Below are 7,279 nucleotides of genomic sequence, written 5' to 3' on the forward strand. Positions count from 1 at the left end.
TAATTGTGGAGCCTAGATTCCATATAGATACACCAAACTACATATGTATATATGGCATGATAATAGAAATAAAATTGTCTAGAGGAAGAAAGAAGAGTAATGTAAGAAAGAGTAGAGTCCTCCTCTATCATTGGACTTGGAAAGGGGCAGGGAGAAGATGAAGGATGAAGGGTGGGATTGGGAAGGAAAGAGGGAGCAGGATACAGCTGGCATACAATGTAAATAAACTGTAACTAATATAAAAATAAAGTTTAATTAAAAAAGACGAAAGAGTAGAGTAGAGGAATATGCAAGATATACACAAAGTACCTTATTTGGAATAAAATGACTTTTAGCACGGAATAACAAAATAAAATAAAATTTAAAAATGAAATTTTTTGGAAAATAAAAAGAATTGTCATTTGCTTTGAAATATTAAGACCTTACTTGAATAACTTTTCTCAAGTTCATGAATGTTGTAGTCATTTTTGAACCAGTCTTGTTTTCAGCAAACATCTGGGGTTTCAATAATTTCTTATTGGTCGAATAGTTTCAAAGCCAATAATTTTTCTATGTTTGCTTTCCTTGCTTTTTAATTTTAAAGATATATAATCAAATAAACCTAACCTGAAAGCTGACGTTAGCAATTAGAGTGCTTATGAGGGTAATAAGGCCTGCTCTTACATGAGGGTGAGGTACAGCTGAATGCTTTGTATGTTTTAGTTTATGCTGAATGCTCAAATAGTCTTCAAAATAGGATATAGTTTTGTTCATGTCTGCTCAAATTTCCTGAGAGCTAAAGGCAACCATCTACTTTGGAAAGAAATATTTTCTGCAATCTTAATGTTTATATATGTTTTTCTATGTATGCTTTCAAAATAATCATTTTTTAATTTTTTTAAAAAATATTTTACTTAGAAATATTTCAAGTGGTAAGATTAAAATTCAGTGTGCTCACTTCAGCAGCACATATACTAAACCTGGAACAATACAGAAAATATTATCATGGCCCATGTGCAAGAAATAGGCTTTGCAATTTAAAACATTACTTGTTTTTTTTTATTTGACTAGGATATTTGACAGACAAAATAATTTTGTTATGAGATTTTATATGACACATTTTAAAAGTATTGTGAGATGTACAATAAACTAACCCAAACTTATTGAATTAAGTACTTTTGACTTTGGCATGCCATCTATGGCAGATTCTGTCTTCATCATATTCAACCTTACAAAAGGTTCCATATTTCAAAGTCATTATAGCATTAAACCATGGCAATTTGGTTTACCAATGTGAACATGTGAAAAGTCAGTTTAATAATGTGTATAACAGTGAAGTGTTTTAAGATCATGTCAGAGATGTGCATCATTAACTAAGCTATGCTGCTTCATTTCTAATCCTGTCCTTTATGTCTTTCTCCATGATGCAGTACTAAGACTTCATGGATACAGTTCTCCTTGGTTAGCTGATTTCTTGTTTTCTGCAAAAATTAAATGCAAGATTCAGAGTTCATGCAGTGAGGAAGTAAGTGTTCTTTGAATCTCCTAGTCTTTCATTGTGTTGTAGTAGCTGTTCCCTAAGCAGACCTGGGACTGAGTTTCCTGATCCTGTGCATATTGATAAAGCTCTACTTGCTTTGGCTGCTGGGTATAGCAAGGTACCCAGTCACCTGGAAATATCTACAAAATGTGTTTGTTTAATTGATTTAAATATTGTTTTAAAATGATTAAAATCCCACAAGAAACTAAAAGAATCCCCAAAGAAAAAAGTACTGGGATTGAAACATTAGAGTGCATTTATCATGTGTGACCTACATCACACCCTCCATTGCATCCCTAACAGGGCCAAGAAGACAATCCATCCACTAAGCCATTGACAAATGCAGTAGCGAAGGGATGGCCAGAGTACTCGAATGTGTCTGCAGTGGATCCTTAGCGTAGGCTCGGTGCGAATATGTGTTTATGGTGTCTTTGTTATAGGCTGTGTGTGAATACAGGATATGCTCCTGTTAAGATAGCTTCACCAAGTTACTCAGAATGACATGATCTTTGGGAGGTGAAGTTCAGGTGTCAGGACTTAATCATCACTGACAAGGCATTACGTTTCATAATGGGCACCAGGCATGCAGACTCTCAGGAAATCTAATTCATGCAGACTCTTACACTGTTTTATTGTAATACTGTCCTTAAATTAAACCAAACAGACAATCTGCCAGAAATTACCTTGTTCCCATAAAGGAAACAACTTCATTTCCAGTGGATAGAAACTCAACTGGGACTTCTACTGAGTGCTACATTTATTGGAAATCACATTTCCATTCTTGACTTATAGCACAGCTGTATCTAATATAACTCTTATTTTTTCCATTAATTAATTAATTTATTTATTTATTTTACAATGCTCCCACAACAATCTCTGAGCTCTGGTCTGTGTTTCCTCTCAGTGTCCATTGTTCTATGAACACAAAAGATTTCTTTTTAATCGTCATCAGGCATCATATGGACACAAAAGACTATGTTTTTATTATCTTTGTCTGATAGTGATTTTCTCTTTATCTCTGTCAATAATGGTTTCTCTCTGTGTAGTCCTGGCTGTGCTGGACTCACTTTGTAGATCAGGCTGGCCTCTAACTGATAGAGATCTGCCTGCTTCTGCCTTCTGAGTTCTGGGATTACAGGTGCAAGCCCCTAAGCCTGGTCTGATGGTAGTTATTTAGGAAGAACCATAACAAACAATCTAAGTCAAGCCATTGGTGTACTCTGATTTTCAGGTATTGAATTTTGGCTCACTCTGACAAGTGAAAGTCTATAATGACTAATTCTATAGTATTAGAATTGTAGAATTTATATAGTCTACTTCCCTTTTTAGTCATATCTTTCTGACTCCTATTTTTCCTTTGCTCTCATGCCCCCAATTATCTTGTGTAAATATTATCATTGATGATTCACTTTACAACTTAACCTTGCACTGAAGAAAATTACAATGAGACTGGAATTCAAATTTAAAAGTAATTAACATTAACTTCAAACTGGGTAGCATGACTATTGAAACACAGTTTCCCTGTTTATGGGAATAGATCTGTGTTAGTCCCTGACGATGAGTATTTTATGAAGACAGCAGGTTATTTAGCTCACAGTTTTGGAAGTTGTTCAAAACTGGTGCCCAGCTGCCACCTGCTAGGTATATACCAAAGTCTTTTCTGACTAGAGCATAGCATGATGAGGTACAAGGAAGGAACTTACATGTGAAATTCAACACAGCAACCTATATTGGTGACAACTCAAACACACATGTCCATCAATGACAAGAGAAAGCCCTCACACTACAATCAACTTACGGTCAATCTGTCACGTAAAACTTACCACCCTCTCAAATAACCATGCGGGCAATTTTCTAGCCTGTAAATTTCTCAGGTACAAAATCTTTCAAACTCCAGCAAAAATGATAAAGTTATATATAATGTTTCCGCCACTGAATGGAAGCCAACAGCTTATGTAACTAACTCGGTATTATCATCCTGTGAGGTACATACTAATCCTTCTTATTTCTCTACCAAATAATTCTACCAAGAGAGGGCTCAGAGAGAATCCTGGGAGAAAAGAGGGGCACAGGGAAAGTGCCACTTGTTTTAGTGGTTTTACTTCTTCACAAGTGAGTTCAGTAAGTGTTTTTCACACCACAGGCCTGGTGAGTTCTGGCCTCTGCTTCATCTAGGATCTCAGACCTAGCCTCAGCTAGAAAAACTGGCAACAATGACGGGGAGGCAAGTTATCACGAGTTTAGTCTGCTCTTCAGAACAATTTACGTCAGAACTTTGAAAAAGGAAACTGTAGATTTGGCTCAGGAGTTAAGAGCCTGGCAACTCTTCCTGAGGACCCAGATCTAGCTCTCATCCATACATCTGCTCCCAAAAAATCTACAACCTGAATTACAGAGGATTCTACCTCTTGTGGCCTCCATGGTCACCAGGAACATCACATAGTGCTGAGAATAAGGTGAAGGTAAAACACCCATTCACAGAAAATGAAACAGAATGCTGACAATTTCTAAAGGGATATTCAACAAGAGTAACATGAATTTGCCTGAGGTTTCATGAATGTGACCTTCTTCCTTAGTATTCATCCATTGTCCTAAATCTAAGCAGGAACAAAGAAAAGCATCTTCTGACTTCCTCCCTCTCCTTTATATTAACTGCCCTTTTTTTTTTTCTGCCCAAGTAAAAATAGACATAACTCAGAAAGGCAAACAAGATGGACATCAGGAGAGGGAGAAAACAGTAAACAGGACAGGAGCCTACCACAAAGGGCCTCTGAAAAACTCTACACAGCAGGGTATGAAAGCAGATGCTGAGACTCATAGCCAACTTTGGGCAGAGTACAGGGAATATTATGAAAGAAGGGGGAGACAGAAAGATCTGGAGGGGACAGGAGCTCCACAAGGAGAGGAACAGAACCAAAAAATCTGGGTACAGGGGTCTTTTCTGAGACTGATCCTCCAAACAAGGACCACTCATGGAGATGTCCTGAAAACCCTGAACAAATGTAGCCCATGGCAGCTCAACCTCCAAGTGGGTTAACTAGTAATGGGAACAGGGACTATGTCTGACATGAACTCAGTGGCTGGTTCTTTGATCACCTCCCCCTATGGGGGAGAAGCCTTACCAGGCCACACAAGAAGACAAAGCAGCCAGTCCTGATGAGACCTGATAGGCTAGGTTCAGATGGTAGGGGAGGACATAGGAGAGGGGCATAGGAGGAGATGAGGGAGGGAGGGTGGGATTGAGATGAGATGAGGGAAGGGGCTTCAGCTGGGATACAAAGTGAGTAAATTGTAATTAATAAAAAAAAAAAAGAAAACAGACACAATTACATTAATAACCTTTAGTAACCAGCCTCCAAACTGTTCCCAGGTGATGCTGTAAGAGAAGGAAGAAATGTATGGCATCCTTGATTAGTGATATCCTATTGCTTCTGAGAACTTGTAGCTTCTTCGTTGTTTTCTCTCTCTCTTTGTTCCTTCCTTCTGGGATGGTCTGAGGCCTTAAAACCTCAACTAGAAATGGAGGCCTTCTGCCAACAGTTAAAATAATAAACTCCCAGTCAAGCTCTCAGATAACTTTACCTGCAGCAAACATCCTGACTTAAAATAGTCACCAGCTATACTGTGAATTCTACAAAAAAAAAAAAAAAAAAAAAATTAAAGTGCTAATTGTTGGCCTGAGTATATATTAAAGCATGGCCAATAAATTAGATAGGATTACAGTAGATGGAGTTTGAGAATTGAAGATGATGATCTTCATTTAAATCATTGTTGCCCTGATAATAAGGTTCACAAAAAAGAATCTTTTAGTAATATTCTTATTAACCTCAACTATGTTATCAAAAGCATTAAGCATTCATTATGTCTAGGTTTATGAAATTAATAGCAAGAGCTTATTTCTTTTTAGTCAAGCAATGAAAATGAAGGTGAATTAAAAAAAAAAAAACAACTGAATATATTTAGAATTAAAAAGGCATCCAGGAGCATTTGTTACCCTAGGACTTGATATCTATTTCATACTGAATTACATTTTTGTTGCTGTTGTTTTAGCCTATGAATTGCTAAGAATCTTAGAGTTAGCCAGGGCAGAGTAGAGCTGTCCAATCTGGCAGTGAGTGTGAAGTAGGAATACTTCTTCTTCCCAGATCAAGGCAAACATGGGCAACAAGGTGAGGGCACATCTCCAAAAATTAAGCTAAACAAATTAACTCCGTGTTAATACCATTTCTTTATTTAAATTTTAAACAACTCTCCTTCCCCCCATCTCCTAGGTCCTCTGTTTTAAAATTTTCGGCAAATATTTAAGCTCATATTCAAGAGATGCCTGAACTTTACTTGTTATTTTTTAAAAAGCTCTGTGCATTGTGAGTAACTTCAGCATATTCTCTTCTCCCAGTTTAAGTATTTTAGTTTGCAATTCAGAGGGCTCAGATTTACATAATTGCTTTCCTTGTCTTTGTTGAACGTGCACCAGCTTTGCCCATCGAGCTGTAGCATTTTACTAGAATTTACTGGCACTCCTCGCTTGGTCTTATACCAAACCAAGGCATCAGACACAGTGTGCCCCTGTTACCTACAAAGGGCTAGGATAGAGATGTGGTGTAATTAATTTCTAGCACACAAACACATTGTAAAGGCCAGGGCTCATTTGTCAAAGTTTTTCTTCCTTTGCTATGTTCTCATTGGGGGCTTTGGATTTGGCTCTGTGCTATAGTGAGTTACCAATTTACACACTTATCTATCAATTATTGTAATAATTTTGGCAGGACAGAAGGTATTCTAGAGAGACACTATGCCCTTCCTTTGGCTCTAAAACTATTAAAATAATGGGTTTCAAGAAATTAGAATTTCTCCACTAATGTCATGCTGTAGAATCTAAAAATCTGATGTACTAGTGGCCATGTTCCTCGAAGAAGGGATTTCCCACATTCTGGACAGGTTTCTGAATCATCTTGCTTTACCGACTCTGGCTGAGTAAATGATGGGTCAGCGAAGGACAGGTACACATCTTGACCAGAACTGCTTAGTTACAGAGGTTTCTCACCCCATCACTAAACCTAATGTTCATGTCAAGATCCTAATTGTCTAACAGCTTGGGGTCACTACTCCTCTTTATGCATTCCTCTTCTCAGTGTGGACACATCAAATAGATCTCCACCCTCTGCCTTGCAGTGTTGTTTCCTTAATTGGAATGTTCAGCACGGAAAGCCTAGTTTTGCTTTTTACAGCTGTCATGGTTCAGATGCTGACCTTAAAAGCCTTGAGAACAACTTCTTTTAAGTTTAAGCACCACCTCATCTAGAACACAGACGATGTAACTTTGACTATCAAAACTGTGTCATACAGAAGCATCCTTCTCACAAGAGGGTATGTGTCCAGCCTTATTGTAACTTGTTACGTCTTATATGGTTGATATCCCTGGGAGGCCTGCTATTTTCAGAAGGGAAACAGAGGAGGAGTGGATCTGGGGGAGAGACCAGCAGGAATGAAGAATGGGGAAACTGAGGCAGGGATGTAATGTATGAGAGAAAAGTAAATGATGAAACAAACAAATAAATACGTAAATTAGAAAATGTATTCATATAACCACTGCTATTATTAAATTTTAGTATTTAGTATATTACAATTACTTTTGTTGGTTAAGACATTAAAGGTGTTTATGCATTTTTATAAATAGCCAAAAACAGCTAAGTAAAATGTCAACACTCAGGAAATATAGTTAATGTTGATACCATTATCTCCACTGTTTTATTTTCTGTA

At 37.3% G+C, this 7,279-nt stretch overlaps 1 non-coding gene across 1 annotated transcript; it reads left to right on the forward strand.

The window, feature by feature from the left end:
• The first annotated feature begins 929 nt into the window (after positions 1–929).
• LOC132652553 (U6 spliceosomal RNA) lies at positions 930–1,036 on the forward strand. The gene has a single exon (XR_009590161.1). It is a non-coding gene; the product is annotated as a U6 spliceosomal RNA (small nuclear RNA).
• The last annotated feature ends 6,243 nt before the right edge of the window (positions 1,037–7,279 follow it).

Source organism: Meriones unguiculatus, chromosome 2 (genome assembly GCF_030254825.1).
Source record: "Meriones unguiculatus strain TT.TT164.6M chromosome 2, Bangor_MerUng_6.1, whole genome shotgun sequence".
NCBI classification, from domain to species: Eukaryota; Metazoa; Chordata; class Mammalia; order Rodentia; family Muridae; genus Meriones; species Meriones unguiculatus.